Consider the following 19,051-nt stretch of genomic DNA (forward strand, 5'->3'; position numbering starts at 1 on the left):
TCTCTCAGCCAGGGTCTGTGTGGCTGCTTCTCTTTCACTGCTGCTCCTAGATGATGCCATGTGAATGTTCTAATTATAAAATCTATGTAGGTCAGCACGCATTGAAACCCTTGTCTTTCTGGCTGGCCAGCATGTTCATTCTGTCACAGAAAAGAGATCAGACTAATTTGACAAGTCTAATTTTTCACAAAACTATAACATTTTTGGAGGCTTTTAAACTCAATACTGATGTTTACAGACACAAAATTTTACCAGTTTTTAACATCATAAATACATAATATCTAGGATAGCAAAAGGTGGGGCAAAGACAGTACTTTTATGGAATGACTATAATGACCACATAATTTTTAAGAATTTTTCATTTTTATGCCTGGACTAGAAACAAAGGTTATTTTATATACAGATGATAGAGTTTTCCCCTCAAAGTGTGATGGGCTATATTAGAATCACCAGCATCATATCCTCCTTAAGAGAAAAAAATAAATAAATAACAGCAAGAACGTGTTTTTCTAGGCTCCTCTGTTTTCTATGGTGACTAACAATTTCATCTTCAGAAAGTGCCTATAATTTGTAGGGTCCATATTATTTCAGAACCTCAGCACATACTCACTACAGTTGGCCCTTGAGCAATGTGGAGTTTGGGATGCCAACCTCCCACACGTCATCAAAAATTCGCATATAAGTTTTGATTCCCCTAAAAGTTAACTATTAATAGCCTACTGTTGACTGGAAGCTTTGCCTTTAACATAAACAGTAAATTAATGCTTATTTTATATGTTACATGTATTTTATACTATATTCTTACCATAAAGCACACTGGAGTAAAGAACAGGTTTTAAAAGTTACAAGGAAGATAAAAGTATTTGCTATTCATGAAGTGAAGGTGTATCATCGTAAAGGTCTTTATCCTTGTCATCCTCACGTTGAGCAGGCTGAAGAGGAGGAGTTGGTCTTGCCGTGTGAGGAGTGGCAGGGGCAGAAGACACTCTGAATATAATTGTGCCCGTGCAATTCAAACTTATGTTGTTCAAGTGTTGACTGTATTTTAAAGCTACTAAAATAAACTTGTGAGTTGCTGGCTCTGTGGCCACTGTGCTGTTTGCTATACAAAGCAATCTCAGTCTGTACCTCACATAGTTGTTCTATTCTAATGTTCCTTATTTAAAAATCAGATAGGCTTTGCAGACGCTGCCGCCGAAGAAATTCTTGTACTACTAGCCATGGTCAACCCTACCGTGTTCTTCGACATTGCCGTCGACGGCGAGCCCTTGGGCCGCGTCTCCTTCGAGCTGTTTGCAGACAAGGTTCCAAAGACAGCAGAAAATTTTCGTGCTCTGAGCATTGGAGAGAAAGGATTTGGTTATAAGGGTTCCTGCTTTCACAGAATTATTCCAGGGTTTATGTGTCAGGGTGGTGACTTCACACGCCATAATGGCACTGGTGGCAAGTCCATCTATGGGGAGAAATTTGAAGATGAGAACTTCATCCTAAAGCATACAGGTCCTGGCATCTTGTCCATGGCAAATGCTGGACCCAACACAAATGGTTCCCACTTTTTCATCTGCACTGCCAAGACTGAGTGGTTGGATGGCAAGCATGTGGTCTTTGGCAAAGTGAAAGAAGGCATGAATATTGTGGAGGCCATGGAGCGCTTTGGGTCCAGGAATGGCAAGACCAGCAAGAAGATCACCATTGCTGACTGTGGACAACTCGAATAAGTTTGACTTGTGTTTTATCTTAACCACCAGACCATTCCTTCTGTAGCTCAGGAGAGCACCCCTCCACCCCATTTGCTCACAGTATCCTAGAATCTTTGCTCTCGCTGCAGTTCCCTTTGGGTTCCATGTTTTCCTTGTTCTCTCCCATGCCTAGCTGGATTGCAGAGTTAAGTTTATGATTATGAAATAAAAACTAAATAACAAACAAACAAAAAAAATCAGATAATCCCAGTATCTTTTCAGAAATGCAACCATTGAATGAACTGTGGACTACTTCATGTCTTAGGACTTTCCATGTCTTTGAGTCCCTGTGGCTTCACGTCAACCAAATTTTGCCAGGCTCATGCCCCTCATCTCTGCTTCATTTCAGAAACTCACTGAGTCAGTGGCATGATTAACAGCTTTGGTGAGCTGGTGGGGAAATGAAGATGGTAATGCATGTAATGTATGAATTAGGAAACCATCAGATATTAGATACTTCATACGTGATAGCTAAGCAATGAAAAATAATACCTTCACAGAGAAAGTTGGAAATTGACAGGAAAAATCATACACAGTGGGTCCTCAAATAATGTTATTTCTTCAACATTCTTTTGTTATAACATTGATGATAAAAGAAATCGATTCTTGGCTGGGGCCACTGTATGGAGTGGACACATTCTCCCCAGGTCTGTATGGGATTTCCTCCAGGTACTCTGGTTTCCTTCCACATCCCAAAGATGTGCCCATGAGGTGAATTCGCAAATCTACGAGGTCCCTGCCGGGCACAGGGAGGGTGTATGTGGGTGGCCCTATGCTGCTGAGATAAGTTCTGGCCACCTATGACCCTGAATTGGAATAGGCAGGCTGAAAAATGGATGGATGAATGAAGACAAACTACTGTCAATGAAAATTCATAGAAAGTATATGATAATCCAACAAACACATGGTAATAAATGATCATGTGGTGATCCTGACATGTTTGTGATTGTCAGCGTTTGAACTGTGTGGCAGTGGGTGCTTCTTATGAATTTTGATTTACAAACATTTATTCTTTGATTTAACCCACCACCACTGTGACTGCTGTCACTCACTGCTTCACAGAAAATGGAAGCGCTAAGTATCTTGCTTATTTTTATTAATTTCTCTGAAATGTATGCATAGGTTACAGGTATGTTACTGTCTAATATTAGAAGTGTTGAGGGTTTTACTTAGAAGTTTGGTGAAGTTTTGTACCCAGGAATATGCTGTAAAAACTTAATTCTTGTTGGTAAAAATTAGCCTATGATAAATTGGTTTGTTCTATGTGGCTTTGCTTATAGTTGCAGTTCCAAGAACCTATTGACAGCATTAAACGAAGTCTTACTGTATGTACTTACTGTTTTCCCAAGGTAAATGATACTGGATTTTTTGGACCTACTATCAACTACCTTTGTTGTCTTAGAAAACCCACTTCACATCACTGAAAACCATCTTCCTCATTTTTGCAGTGCTGTCAGTCAATTTGCTCTCTAAAACATGTGTAATGGTTTCTACAGACAGGTCTGAGAGCTGACAAATGATGCATTATCTACCTCTGGTCTTTTTATGGAAGAAAAGCAGCAGTGAATCCACTTTTCTCCCACATTTTAGTGCTCCCTACTTCATGCCCTGCCATTTCCATAAAGATCTACCTTGCTGGCCCAGAACTAAGCTCGGCCCACCGTGACATTATTAATATTAAAACAGACTCTCCTCCAATTAGCACAGCACATTGACAAAGCATTTGTGGGGCTGCTCCATGACATTGCATCAAAAATCCTATCTATGCAAATTTGTGAACTGCAGATTGACAAGACACTTTGTCTAACAGGTTCCTTATTTGTGTCCAGGAGCAGTCGGCTGATAAGGTACATTGTCAAAGCTCCATTGAGATGCCTCAGGCTCCTCAAGGTAGGCAGCTTTTGTATTTTTATGGAGCACCACACACAGAGGAGTAATGAGTGATCTAAAGCGAACCAAGTGGGGTCATGTTCGCCACAACCTGGATCTGTCAACCAGCTGCTAAAACCAAGGATTGCATGTCACTCCTAGCACAAAGCAAACTGGATGGGCCTCTTGGCTGTGCGTCATCTGGAGTCCTCAAATGAAGGGTGACGATGAGAACATGAGGCCATGCTCTGCAGTGTCCAACCTCTACAGATGTACCATCACCACGCAATTCAATAAAGTCTTTTGCATAAAAAAAATACATATGAAGATGATGTTGGGAATGTTGTGGTTGGTGACATACAAAGATGAAATGGGCCGGGCACAGTGGCTCATGCCTGTAATCCCAGCACTTTGGGAGGCCGAGGCAGGTAGATCACCTGAGTTCAGGAGTTTGAGACCAGCCTGGCCAAGAGGCAATATCCTATCTCTACTAAAAATACAAAGATTAGCTAGACATGTTGGCGCATGCCAGTAGTCCCAGCTACTTGGAAAGCAGAGGCAGGAGAATCGCTTGAACCTAGGAGGCAGAGGTTGCAGTGAGTCAAGATCGTACTGTTGAACTCCAGCCTGGGTGACAGAGTGAGACCCTGTCTCAAAAAAAAAAAAAAAAAAAGATATAATAGAAACTAACACCTGTCAGTTGGAAAGTTCAGAGAATTATGGGTTCTTAAGTGGAAAACACCTTGCTTCATGAATCTGCATGAAATCCAGATTCAAAGGTTGCTCACCAGACAATTGGCCCAGAATCTTTAGGGCACGACACAAGACAAGCTACCTGGTTAGTGTGTTAATCTGCGGGTCTGGGAAACAGAGTCTTAGAGAAGGGGAAGGGTGAGTTCCTGAGGTGCTTTTCACCTAATAATTATTAACCCAGTAGCAGAGTTAAAGCCACAGGAAGGTCTCCTGATTCTCAAACAAGTGGCTCTTCTTACTAATTTCTAGCAAACAGAGTGAACTGAAAGCCATGTGGGCCAACCACTCTCTCCTAGATATTCTAAAACACATTCCTAGACCTCAAAAATCCAGCAAAATACTGGATTAATTATAATATCCAAAAAGTGGAAATAATTTTAAGTGGTAACATGTATGCAATGGAATATTATTTGGCAATAAAAGGCATGAAGCACTGATACATGCTACAACCTGGATGGACCCTGAACACATTATGCTAACTGCAAGAAGCCCGTCGCAAAAGACCACATACCAGATGATTCCATTTATATGAAATATAAAGAGTAGGTAGATCCACAGAGAGAGAAAATGTGTACCAAAGGCTAGGGGTGGGTTCATGGGAGTGGCTGCTAATGAGCATAGGGTTTGGGTGGGGGGCAATGAAAATGCTCTAAAATTAGATTGTAGTGATAGTTGCATAATTCACAAATACACTAAAATATTCTATTATATACTTTAAATGGTGAATACACTAAAATGTTCTATTATATACTTTAAATGAGAGTTGCATGGTATATGGATTATATCTCATTATAACTATAGAAAGAGTTATATGTCATGCTTATTTGTATACTTTCCAAAATTTAGATTATCAAAAATAGAAGTAAAAGGCGCCTTCTACTCTCTGACCACCCTCGTGCTATATGCTGTTCTGATTGTTCCTCCAGAGAGAATGAGAGACAGAAACAGAGACAGAGAAATGGATAGACAGAGGTGTAGGCACATAATTCGATGCAGATATTTACATGCAGATATAGAAATAAAATGTAAAGAATTTTGCTCATTCTTTACTATCCAGATTTTGGCCTTTGTTCCTCATAAACTATGTGTGAGCTCCCCCCTGTCATGCAGACCCCAGCACACCTGCTGACTCCCCGATAAAAATGCACATGTGAAAAGCACTGGCCAAAAAGAAAACAAACATTATACAAATTTAGTAAAAAGTTGGGGGGCAATGTTAACAACATAGAGGAGGCAATGTAAAGAAATAAAAAAAGCCTTAAACATTTCTCTTGATCTAAAATCTCTCTGTGCCCAACTATCACAAAAGGAAAAGGGAAGATTTGAGAAAAAGGGACAAAAATGAGAAGGGGATTTTATTTCTTATCATTCCTCTGTGGAGCACCTCCACTTATGACCCCATATTTAGATTTTCCCTTGAAAATGTAGTTTATTACCCATTTATTTTGAAATGTAGCCTCCCTCTTCCTTTGAAAACCAGATGACGGGAGACACCTGAAGATGTCCTTGTTCTTATTCATATTTATATCCACATCTCCCAAATGTACGGGGCCTCAAAGTGTCAAATGGTTGCTGAATGAATGTGTGAATGAATAAATGGATGTATGGAAAGACTGTGTAATCTTCAAATGGTCAAAATAAAATAACCCCTTGTATTAGTCCATTTTCACTCTGCTGATAAAGACATATCCAAGACTGGGCAATTTACAAAAGAAAGAGGTTTATTGGACTTACAGTTCCACGTGGCTGGGCAGGCCTCACAATCATGGAGGAAGGTGAAAGTCACATCTCACATGGTGGCAGGCAGACAAGAGAAGAGAGCTTGTGCGGGGAAACTCCTGTTTTTATATAACCATCAGATCTCGTGAGACTTATTCACTATCATGAGAAGAGCCCGGGAAAGACATGCACCAATGATTCCATTACCTTCCACTGAATGCCTCCCACAACATGTGGGAATTCAAGATGAGATTTGGGTGGGGACACAGCCAAAGCACATCATCACTCTAGAGTGGAGAGTAAAACAATGACAGATTTTATATTGCTATTCCTACTAGTTTGACATGAGCTGGATAAATATTATCATCAGTAATGAACATTCATTGGTTATCTCTTGAAAGTAGGAATCTATCATCCATTTTCTTTATATTCTCAGTATCTGATACAGTGTCTGGCCTATAGGAGGTACATAACAAATGTTTTTCAACTGAAGTACTACTTAATCATTATCTCAGTACCCCACAAAAATGACAAAAACATTAAATTCCAGATGGTCAGATGACCTCTGCTTGTAGAGGAAGATCCACATATTGTTAATGAAATACCCTTTGCTAAAATATGAATTTTTCCTTGTGAATTAAGTAGATGATCTCAGATCAAAAACAGAGCAGATACTTATTATTGCTGTCCTATAACAAGCTTTGTTTTTATTGTTTAAAGTATCATGACAATTGGTGGTGATGATCTAGCTGGAAATAAGACAAACATTAAAAATTATTTTGGAAAAGAAGACAATTTACAGATCCTAAAAACTAAATACTTTTGTATAGTGTTTTTTAGGGTGTTTATGATCATATATCTAGACAGTAAAAAAAAATGTAGCATAAGAAAGACAAGCACTTTTTAGTTTAACCCAATCTTCTCTAAATACATCATTTATTTATTTTAGAATATGTTGTCTTTATCCAGGGTTGTCCTCAGTAAAAACTGAGAAATAGGAAGACTGTACTTGAACACAGGGAGCTGGGGTTTCCTGTTCCCTTCTTATGGCACCTGCACTGGAGCAATCACTCACTAAGCCTGTCCTCTTCAAGTCTGGCCTCCTTCCATAAGCATGAAATCTTGTGAACCTCATCCTTCTTTTCACCGCTTACCCATCTGCTGTCTCACCCTTTAGGGACCTTCTAGGATTGCTTTGCCTTCCAAAATGATGACTAGCTTCTGCTTTGTGTTCAGATATCTTTTGAGAATAATGGCTCATATGTTATAATATGTTAATACATTATATAATATAGCATTACATTAAATAGCTGCAATGCTTGCAATCACAGCAACAGTGCAGTCTCCTGCTATCATAAATCACGTTTACTCTGCTTCCTTTGGAGCTGGTCCAGTGGCAAGAGGAAAAAATCTAGGAGAAGAAAAAGGTGGAGAAAAACACTCCTAAAATGATTGTCTGATATAGGCTTCTTTAAACATTCTTTGACCCATACAATGGTCAAATTCTTTTCTAAGGCTTCTAAGGTTTTGCATTTGCTTCATATTGGTGTTGGCTATAAGAAACTTTTTAATATGTGTCTCAAACAGTAGATATCAAGAAATTGAGTCAGAATTATTATCTACAATAAAAGCAGCTCAGGGGGAGGAGGGCTGTGTAGCTGGTGAATATTGCAGCTGCCTGAGTAAGCACATAGGATAGCAAATTCTTTTCGAGACCTCCTAAAATGCTGTTATATCCCATGGTGCATTTGTTCTTGTGACCAGGTCAGTTTTCAGTTCAAGTAATTATATTTTGTGGACCTAATATTCCTGATGCCATTTCAATTTTAGAATGTACCGTTGGCTTCTTCACCTTCAGGAAAACTCCTAGCAGACAGCCGTGCTGTACTGTTGACACCGCAGGCTGGTCTTCACAACTGCACGGCTCAGACGACGAGCAGTTCGTCAAGACACAGGGGCTGCTTTTTGTTTTGGCAAGGCATACACATAGGAAATATGAATAATTACCACCAGAAGAATTGATTTCTGTCTTACTTCTAAAGCAAAGCATTTTCTGTGTTTTCACTGTTTGTAGACATTTGCTGTTTCCTATATTAAAGTAGTTTATACTATAGCACGGCGGGGGGAATTAAATGATAGAGATTTCAGCTTGGCTTTGACTATCCAAAAATCTTAACTCAGACAGACATTTCATTTTTCTAAACTGGCCATTCTGCAGAGATAAATGAAGACAGATGGCATCACCTCGAAGCTGCTTATCCTGATGAAAGATCTCAGGGAGTCGCAGCTGTAAGCAACTGTGACCCTCTGACATCTTACATGTAGACAGGTTTGGAGAGAGAAGGGAGGCAGCATGTTCGCCCAGCTGCTACTCTGATATGAATGCTGACAGCGTTGCTGGGATTATTTTTTGTTTAAACTCTGCATCCCATTAGTTCTGATATGAAAGGCTGATCTTGTGACTGTAATGTATGCACGTTTCTGCCACCAGGAAAAAGCACAGTCTGATAGAGCAAGGTAGAATCCAACACCATGCAGCCTAAATAATCTAAAGCTTCAACCTTGATTGTGTCATGGCATATATTTTAAGAACCCAGTCCAGGCTGTTACGTCAAGTAATATCTAATCAATAGACAGTTAAAATAATGACAATGAGGCTATCTGAAAAAATAAAAGCCATTTGGCCACCTGTAACTGTCAGGCTATAAAAGTAGAAAATGAATGTCTGGGGTTGTTTTCCTGACACTGGAGAACAATTCCAATGGGCAATGAGAAATTGGAAGGTGAGGGGGAAATCTCTTATCTCTACATAGACTAAAAAGCACTTGACAACTGTTCCTACATTCTCTCTGTGCAGTCAGATAAAGAGTGCATGATTGGTTCCCCTTGGAATCTTACACAGAGTGTTTTTGCCTCATTCTGAGTGAATATTTGCTCAGAAAGCCAAAATACCACAGATAAACACATGGAAATACATTTGTGTAAAAGGTGGGGAGTCAACAAGAGTGAGGTCCTTTAGAAGGATTTAGGGAGAGGATTGGGAAAACCAGGGAGCACATTTTGTGGATGTTCTCGTGAATTACTTTTAATGGCCCAGACTGGGAACACTTTTGAATATATTAGGATGGGCATTAAATAGACCAATCAATTTCTTTCAACACTGATGCAGTTTATCCATCACCAGGTAGATGAGATTTCAGTGTGAAATGAATCATGAAAGTTAAACTAAGTAACATATGGGATGTTAAAATTAATTATCATTCTACTCATTAGAGTGCATATAATGAACAAAACAATCATTAAAATTATTTATCAAATTGAATACAGAAAATAAAATGCACATTTACTGGGTGATAATATTTTGATCAATGTTATCAAGTGAAATATGTGTCCTCTCTTTTACCTAGAAAAGAGTAAAAATAACATAAATAGTGTAAGCCTCTGTTTCATCTATTAAATAAGAGTAACAATATCGTAGATCACTGTCATGAAGATTAGACTAATTGGATTTATTCCAGGCATTTGTTTGGTGCTCTGCTATGGATGTTCTTTGTCTTGCGCCCTCCAGCAGACAGCATGGTCCTTCCCACATCCTGAGAGCCTCCTGGTTCCTGTCATGGCACCCTGGCTAACCTGACATGTTTAGGCAACTCTCTTACCCTCTTCTAACAAGAGTTTGCTCAGTGATCAGATCTAAGCTGCCTTTTAAGAAACTGTGATATTAAACATGTTAATCCGGTCTTCCCAGTCAGAATTTCTAATGAGGACAATGGGTTTTAAGCACCCCTCCTATGTTCTAAAGAGAAACACAAGCCACGGCAAACAGGGCAGGGACAAGATGAAAAATCTTGAGCTCTTCTCAGCCCGTGCTCAGGAGACTGATCAAGAAGGGAGGAAAGGCCAGGCGTGGTGGCTCATACCTGTAATCTTTGCACTTTGGGAGGCTGAGGAGGGTGGATCACGAGGTCAGGAGATCAAGACCATCCTGGCTAACATGGTGAAACGCCGTCTCTACTAAAAATACAAAAAATTAGCCGGGTGTGGTGGCAGGCGCCTGTAGTCCCAGCTACTTGGGAGGCTGAGGCAGGAGAATGGCGTGAACCCAGGAGGTGGAGCTTGCAGTGAGCTGAGATCGCGCCACTGCACTCCAGCCTGGGCTACACAGCGAGACTCCATCTCAAGAAAATAAAAAATAAAAAAAGAAGGGAGGAAAAAACACTGATAGTGAAAGATTCATGGAGAGTGTTTTTAAGAGTATAGCATGTCCTCTGCCCCCACCCAGGCTAAGGTTGTATTCCTCCTAATTCAAACCAGGTGAAGGAAAGCATGGCCTTCATCCCATAAAATTTAAAAGACAAAGAAACTGAGTACCCTGACCCTAATGAGAAAACATCTAAAAGCAACAGGTGGATGGAGCTGTCTGCGAGGAACAGTGAGAAAAGATGAATACCTTGACAGTGGCTGGCCAAGTGCCCCACATGGGCCAGCGTGGTCACCATGGACAGTAGCCCATGAACCGTCTGTCATAAAGAGGCCATTTCAAACTACAGCCTTCCAGGGAGAGGTGACGTCCACAGAAAAGGTCCATGTGAAGTGGACCTCAAGATGCAGAAAGTGAGTGGAGCCGTCACCTTGAGGAACAGCAAGAGGATGGGCTGTCTTGAAAGGACCGCAAGTACACCTTGCAAGTCCCAAACACCAGAGCATCAATACCAGATTGCAAGGGCACCAGTAAACCAAAACCTTAACATTCTCAGAACCTCTTCTCCTCTCCCAATTCATAGCAAAAAGATAAAAGCAAACCATGCCTTCTTCCTCACTATAGGCTTCTGGGCCTGGGTCAGGCCAGAAGATACACTGTATAATAATCCACTTAAGCATTTTTAAACAGCAACTGTTGACCACCTGACATTCCTGTGAGTTGGCAATTTGGGTGGGTGCAAACGGGCTGCTCATCTGGTCCTCTCTAGGCTCATGTATTAGTGCTCAGCTGCTGGGTCAGCTGGAGGCTTCTGGATCTTGCATGGTCTTGGCTGTGGTAGCTCCTCTCTCCTCCACACAGTCTCTCATCCTCCAGTGGGTAGCATTATGAGGGCTGGATAGTAATCCGGAAGTGCTGGCAGAAGCACACTTGACCTCTTGCTTCCTGGACTCAGAACTGAAACAACATCACCCCTGCTGCATTCCTTGAGTGAGAAGTAGTCACAGGGTCAAGTCCAATCCATGGGGTAGACAAACAGATGTCGTCTCTTCATCTCTTCATGGGAGGAGCTTCAAGATCACATTGCAGAGCCATGAATCCAGAACAGGCAATATTTGGGGCCATTCCTGACATCAGTACCATGGTTGCTGACACATGGTGAACACTGTGAGAGAGATGAGCAGGGGCCCGACCATTCACGGGTGTGGGCCTGGGAAGGAGATGGAGTCTTTTTTCTGAGTGCAGTGGAAGCCACTGTATGTTAGTGTGATTTAGAGTTTTGAAATATTACTCAGCGATACTACATGGGGAGTAGGTTGCAAAAGGGCCAGAGCAGAAACATAATGATGAGTTGAAAACAATTGCAGTGATACAGGCAATGTTTATTTGATGGTGTTTTGGATGAACAGCCACAGAGCTGGAAAAAATTCAATCAAAGGAAATATTTTATAAGTATAGCAGGAAATACTTTATAAAGAGACTCATAGGACTGGATGAGGTATTCACTGTAGGAGGCTCTGGAAAGAGAGGAATCCAGGAGGATACCTAGAGCTTTATGTGCCAGGTAAGTTGTGGTACAATTCACTAAGTGGGAAAGCAGGAAAGGAGCTGTGGGTTTAGTAAAGCAATTCAATTTCTCTTTTGTACATATTAAGCTCCTGATGTCTCTTATTCAAATAGCAATGCCAAGTAAGCAATTAAACTGATGTGTCTAGATATCTTCGGGGTGTTTAGAACTAGAGTCATCAGCGTACTCATATTTTAAAACATGAAACCATATTCGCTCACCCATGGAGAGAATGCAGATAGAGAATGAGGTCCGGACCAAACCTTATAAAAACCAAATATTCAGAGGTTGTCTAGAAGACAAGCCAGCACACGGGACCGAGGCGGACCCAGTGAACTCATCAGGCAGTCACGAATGAAAGGAAACCTTGGTATCACTGACACAGTGAGCCAGAGAGCACTTTTTTGTGAAGACTCCCTGGCCTCTACGCGCCAGATGCAAGAGTACTCCCTTCACCTTGAGGGACAACAGAAACAAATGTCTTTAGACATGGCCAAGGCACTCCTGGAGAGCAAAATTATTCTCATTCGAGAACCACTGCTCTCGATGAAAGAAGTTGCCAACTGCATCAGACACAACTGAACAATCAACTGTGCAGTGATAAAAGGAGTGACCACAGGCTCTGGCCATATGGCCATCGTGTCCCCACAGAAGCTGTTTCAGTGGCACATTGAGAAAGGCAACTGGATCAGATTGGGTTGCAGAGTGAGCAAGAGGTGAAGAACTGAAGATAAAAACATGCAGTTCTTTAGAAGTGATTTGCTGTGACGGAGAACAATTAGAGCTTTAGCTGGAAGGGCACTTGAGATAGATGTTAGAACATGTTTGCATCTGATAGGAATAATTCTGCAGAGAGGAATAGTAAGTAGTTCAGGAGATTGTGAGTGGAATACAGAGTGCAAAGGTCCTGACCCTGGAGAGGCTCCTAACATGGTCTAAAGGGGAAGAACAGAGGCTGCAGGAGCTGCAAGCACTGCTATGGCTCTGGTTGTGGTGAGATGATGGGGTCCCAGCAGACCACTGCTCACACAGGACTTGTCTTTAAGGGGGGCCAGCTTCACTCAGAGAGGCTGAGTCTGCAATTCTAATTCTCCCCTTCTCCAGCTGTCTCTGCAGCAGTGCAACACAAACAGTATCTGTCCAAATGCACGAGTCATTTTTTTAACTAAGTTCTATGGTGGCTTTGAACAATTTTATTCAGAAACTTTCTGGGCCATTTTCCTCACGTTTGCAGTTCCCACCTTGCCCTGCTGCCATGCCTTTCCTCTTTACAGGCATCCCCTCCTAATCCACGATCGAGCTGGTACCCCGAGCCCACCTGAGTATTTCTCTTTTTTTCCTCCTAGTGAACACTATTGACTGAAAGCTGACCAGGTTATTATAATCCCCCAGTTACACAAAATTTTATCCATATATTTCTTCATGTAATAGCAAACCTAAAATTTAAATAGGTTAGAGAAAATGAAATAATAGGGATGTTATTTTTGCCAGGGCTCTCCAGGGAAATAGAGCCCCTAGGATATCTGGAAAGAGGGTTATTGTAAGGAATCGGTTCCACACTTAGGGAGGCTGACAAGTCCCTGTATCTGCAGTTGGCAAGCTGGGGACCCAGGACCCTCACTTCAGTTACAACCTGAAGGCGGGAAAAGCCAATGTCCCAGCTCAAGGCAGGCAGGAGGAAGAATTCCCTGTTTCTCACGGGAGGTGAGCTTTCTTGATCCATTCAGGGCTTTGATGAATGAGACCCACTACCATTGGGAAGGGCCATCTGCTTCACTCAGCCCATGGATTCAAATGTTCATCTCATCCAAAAGCCCCTTGACAAACCTACCCAGAATAATACCTGACCAAATGTCAAGCCACCTTGTGGCTCAGTCAAGTTGACATAAAATTAACTATGACAGGTGTTATGGGAGAAAAGGAGCAAACTGGAAGGGAAACAAGCCAGGAGTTGTCTTTCCTAGAGAGATGCCTCCCCTATTCAGCCACAGGTACCACCTGCTCAGAGCTTCACCTTTGCAATGGACCAGTTGTTTATGGCTGCCCGAAATTCCTGTGTTGAAATTCTAACCCCCAAGTTTTATGATTTAGGAGATGAGGCCTTTGGATGATGATTAGGTGGTGAGGGTGGAGTCCTCATGAATGGAGTTAGTACCCTCAGAGACCCTAGGGAGCTTCCTCGCTCCTTTCCACCATGTGAGGACACAGCCAAAAGAGGAACATCTATGAACCAGGTCGTGAGCTTGGCCAAAGTCCAAATCTTCCAGTACCTTGATCTTAGACTTCCCAGGCTCCAGATAAATATCCGATGTTTACAGCCACCCAGTCAGTGGTGTCCTGTTACAACAGTCCAGCTAAACCGAAACCCTGTGCAGGTCCAAGGCAGGACTATGTCAGGACAAAGATCCTGCTCAGGGGCCGTCCAGCCTCCATTCCTGACTTACTGTTCCATCCCAAATATTGCGGTGACTGCCTGTCAGTATATTATTGTAATCTCATGAGCCTCTTCACCTGCCTGTAATATAAGACTTATTTCGCAGAAACCAATGCTTCTGCTCAGGTAATATATGAGGCAATAGCTACGACATGGACAATATCCCAAAGATACAGGCATCTGGAAATATACCATCCAGAGTAAGTCAGAGAGAGTCATGGAATACCCTTTAGGGTCTATTCCATGTCCGTATTTCCAATTTCATGTGGTCATGATATGAGCATGTGTACTTTCTCCAACACTGAGTGGCACTGAACTGATTATGAGCATGTCCTCACCCTGAGGCCATGGTCCTTAGCTTGGCCATGGTCCTTAGCTTTAGGGTTAACCAGATCTCTTTTCTACCCACCTGTTCCGAACCATGGTCTTGTTCCCACCATGCCCATGAGAGTCTTTGTCTCACCATGCTCTGGTTCTACCAATAAAACACAGACTCAGTTTGTTTAACGATCCATTTGGAAATAGTCCTTCAAGTGATTAATGACAGCTGACAATAAGCATAACTCAAAGTAAATGACCCTTCAGCTCATAAAAATGAGGTTGACAGTCACCGATAGTCCTCCTCCACACCCAAGTCCACTGGGACCGATAACCACCAGGTCAACGTCACCAGTGTTCTCACCAGAGAAGGGAACCCTGAAAACCAATAGTGTATGTGATACATTATTAATGCCACTAAAGATGGCTTTGCCACCTAAGCCACACTTTTTGCACTTTTTTTGATCCACTCATAGTGTCGTATTATGCATTTGGGTTATAGACATTTTCCTCTGTAAGAAACAAGCTGGCCAGTGTTAGATGAAGACTGACAATCTTGACAGTGTTATGTTAGCCCATGTTCTATCCCAAAGTAGTTGACACCCTGAAAAGGGAAAATAATGAGAAAAAGAGAATAGGTTCACGTACACATTTCAATGAGTTGTTCATTGCAAGTCCCCAGCCACCCTTCACTCCTCTCTCTCATTCCCACATCCAAACCATCCTTCCCTACTTTTTATGTGTTTTCATAGCACTCATTGTCTTTTAACATACTAAAATCTAGGCCGGGCGCGGTGGCTCACACCTGTAATCCCAGCACTTTGGGAGTCTGAAGCCAGCAGATCATGAGGTCAGGAGATCGAGACCATCCTAGCTAACACAGTGAAACCCTGTCTCTACTAAAAATACAAAAAAATTAGCTGGGCGTGGTGGCGGGCACCTGTAGTCCCAGCTACTCGGGAGGCTGAGGCAGGAGAATAGCTTGAACCAGGGAGGCGGAGGTTGCAGTAAGCTGAGATTGTGCCAATGCACTCCAGCCTGGGTGACAGAGCGAGATTCCATCTCAAAAAACAAACAAACAAACAAAAAAACTATAATCTAAATATATTATGTTTTCATTGTTTTGTGTCTTTAAGCCATTACCACCTCTATTAGCACATAAATTCCTGGAGGACAGCATTCTCTCTCTATTCTCTTAGCTGATGAATCTCACATGACAAGTACATGCCAGGACCATAACTGCTTCTCAATAAAGTGTTGATCAAATGAATGGACTGGAGTTTTCTCAATAGGTAAATGTTTTTGCCGGAGAGTAAAGTAACAGACCAATTCATTCAGTCTCTCTTCTCTTAGAGAGAAGCAAGAAGGCCAAGGAATTTCTTCTCTTACACTCTTGTTTGCCTTGTCCCTTCTCCTAACTTCTACCTTAACATTTGCTTCCAACTCCAGTTTGATTGGCTTTAGCCCAGCTGTCTCCTGAGGATCTATTTGCTACTGGTTCATATTGGATGCAATTATGTTGCCTTTTAAAAATTACAGTTTCTGACCTTTTACCCAATTTCTAACTTATCCAAAATGTCTCTGTTTTATGTTCCATTTTAATCCTCAATTCTCAGCACTGGCCTTTCATACCTTGTTCAAGTACAGCTTGAGACTTGATTCGACTTCACACAGCTTCATGAGCACTTGAGTGGTAACAAGGGGTTTCTGCCATTCATCCCAGTTGAATCACAGCTAAGCCACAAAGCCATTTGGACTCATTTCAGAACTTCTTTCTCCAACACTGAGTGGCACTGAACTGATTATGAGCATGTCCTCACCCTGACCACATCATTACATGATTGCAATATCCTGAAGAAACTCATTCCGCAGCACCATTGCCACGCCCACAGAAACAAGCATTGCAGCCCTGTGTGTAGACCATGCTACACTGTGATGTCCTGGGCCCCCATTCAAGAACCTCTTCCGACTGGAGACACGCTACTTCCCTACCTGACTGCCCATCACTGATTTTCTTGGGTAAGTAGCTTTCAACTCCACTTGTGAGATTAGAAAGAAACTAGAGATGATTTCTCCTCTGAAGACAGAACCCTCGGGATTGCTGACACCTCATTCTTACACACCATGTCAGCCCATATTTCCCACACTTGCAAAGGACGTTGCATATCATCTGCTATGTTAAAGTATCCCCCTTTTCTATCACAGTACAAAGAAGCCTCAAGGAAAAAATATATGCAGATTAGGAAAGTCACAGGTACTCATGTCATGCAACGTATTTCATCTGCATGGAAGTGAACTATTTTTGAGTCTTCCTTTTCAAATCTATCAGTGTACCATCACAGTGCCAAAGAGCTCTAGGAAATTAAAAAGATATTAAACATGGCTTCTGTCTTCAAGCTTATACCAAGCTAAGACAATAAAGCATATTTTCATAAAAAGCTACCTTCTCATAAGTAGTACAAGCTAATATACCATGACTCAGAGAAAAGGGAAGATGACCTTAATCTAAAGTGACCAGGACAAGGACAAAGAGAATAGATGGGAGGGGGGTCTGTGCCCTAACAATCAGCTCAAATTGAACTGATAGAGTGGAGGAGAGTGAGCATTCAGAGAACAACTGCAGAGTTAGGTAGCAGGGATCAGTGGGCATTTGACACACAGCATATGGCTGCTTGAGGTCAGAGGGTTCATTGGTTCATTCATTAACCTATTAGTTCAATAAATGTTGTACTGAGTGTGTTTAATACAATAGATAACATGTTAATTGGGTACAAGAAACACAACTGTGAACCAGAAAGAAATAATTACTGCCCTCATGGAGCTGACATTTTAGGAGAAGAGACAGAAGCTAGACCACTTTGCTAGTTAATAAGTTATATCTTGTGTTAAGTAAGTGCTAGAAAGGGATGAAGCATGTTCTATAAAATTGGAGGGTGGCAGATGGGGGCACACTCCAAGAGGAGTGCTGGGAACAGCACTCTTGGACAGGGAACAGCAAATGTGAAGTCTCTGGGGGAGCAAAGAACTCTCTGTATCGGGATAATCACAGTAGACTTGTGTGGCTTGCATAAAGGAGATTTTTGTTTTCTTTCTTTCTCTCCATTTCTCCCTTTCTCCCTTTCTCCCTTTATCTCTTTCTCTCTTTCTTTCTTTCATTTCTCTTGCTCTGTTACCCAGGCTGGAATGCAGTGACACAATCATGACTTGTTGCAGTTTAGCCTCCTGGGCTCAAGTGAACCTTCTGCCTCAGCCTCCTGAGTAACTGGGACTACAGCATGCACATGTTGCTCAGGCTGGTCTCATACTGCTGGACTCAAAGGATCTTCCCTCCTTGGCCTCCCAAAGTGCTGGGATTACAGGGGTGATCCAGGACACCCAGCACCCTGGAGGAGGATTTGAGAAGCACAGAGTAGAGGCACAGCCCCGCCCCCTGCCAGAAAGGGACTCACACGTGTTTTTATTCCAAGACTAGTTGGAACACATTGGACTATTGTAAGTCAGAAAGTGACATAATAAATGCATGTTTTAAAGAGATCATTCATGTTGATAAGTGAGGAATAGAATGGAGCGGCACAAATGGAAGTCAAGAAACCAATCATGTGACTAGTGCCAAAATTCGGAGGACAGATGTGGACTTTTTGAGGTGGTTTCCAGACAAAAGGCCATCATTTTGATGTCAGAAGTAATTCTTGACAACATTTCAGCATAAGAAAAACCCTTTTATTTTTCTCAAGTGATGTATCTGACTGTATCTGTAGATGCAGAGAAAGATCAAGTGGTGAGGGAGAATTTTCAGGTAAAAGAGAGACAAAAGACAAAACAAGAGGTAAGATCTTAAAGAAGACAGAGATGCCAACTGGAAGGGTCAGCCTTTGAAAGGAGGATGCTTCCTGCTTTGAGAGGCTGGGAAAGGAAGACAGATATTTTCTGGCCAAGGAAAGAACCTGTGAGTTTGTGGTATACCCAGGCACAAAGTTTCATGACTTTCGTGCTGCAGGACTTTTATCCATTTTTTACCCAGCATTGCTGGCCTGCGACGAGGGGCAGGTACCTGTGCTGTCAGAACATGCTAAAGGTCAACAGGCCAAGGCCATCAATAATTTTCAGAGGGTAATAGAATCAGACACAGAGGATTGAAATGAGAAGGACTGTTAAGGAATAGTGATGGAATCACTTTCTGGAACCAGAGGAGAGCCAAGAGCTTGAGGACCTCTCTTCTCCATGTGCCTAAAAATGTGAAAAGGAGATGCCCTGCAGGAAGGAGTCTCCAAAGCGTGATAGCAGCATGGCCTGGATTAGGATTTGGATTAGGAGATTTGGATTTGGATTAGGGTTTGGATTAGGAGAGGAGCCAGAACTACAAAGAGTAGACTTGAGATGCAAACAGAGTGGCTGATTCAAGGCCAGACTTTTTCCACAAAGAGACAGCAGGAAGAGTTCATGCCTTGGGC

At 42.0% G+C, this 19,051-nt stretch overlaps 1 pseudogene across 1 annotated transcript; it reads left to right on the forward strand.

Moving 5' to 3' along the window:
* Positions 1-1,182: 1,182 nt before the first annotated feature.
* Positions 1,183-1,923, forward strand: LOC111550286 (annotated as a pseudogene). Its single transcript, XR_002733992.2, has one exon. The product of XR_002733992.2 is annotated as a peptidyl-prolyl cis-trans isomerase A pseudogene (transcript).
* Positions 1,924-19,051: the final 17,128 nt, after the last annotated feature.

This window comes from Piliocolobus tephrosceles, chromosome 5, assembly GCF_002776525.5.
Source record: "Piliocolobus tephrosceles isolate RC106 chromosome 5, ASM277652v3, whole genome shotgun sequence".
NCBI lineage: Eukaryota > Metazoa > Chordata > Mammalia > Primates > Cercopithecidae > Piliocolobus > Piliocolobus tephrosceles.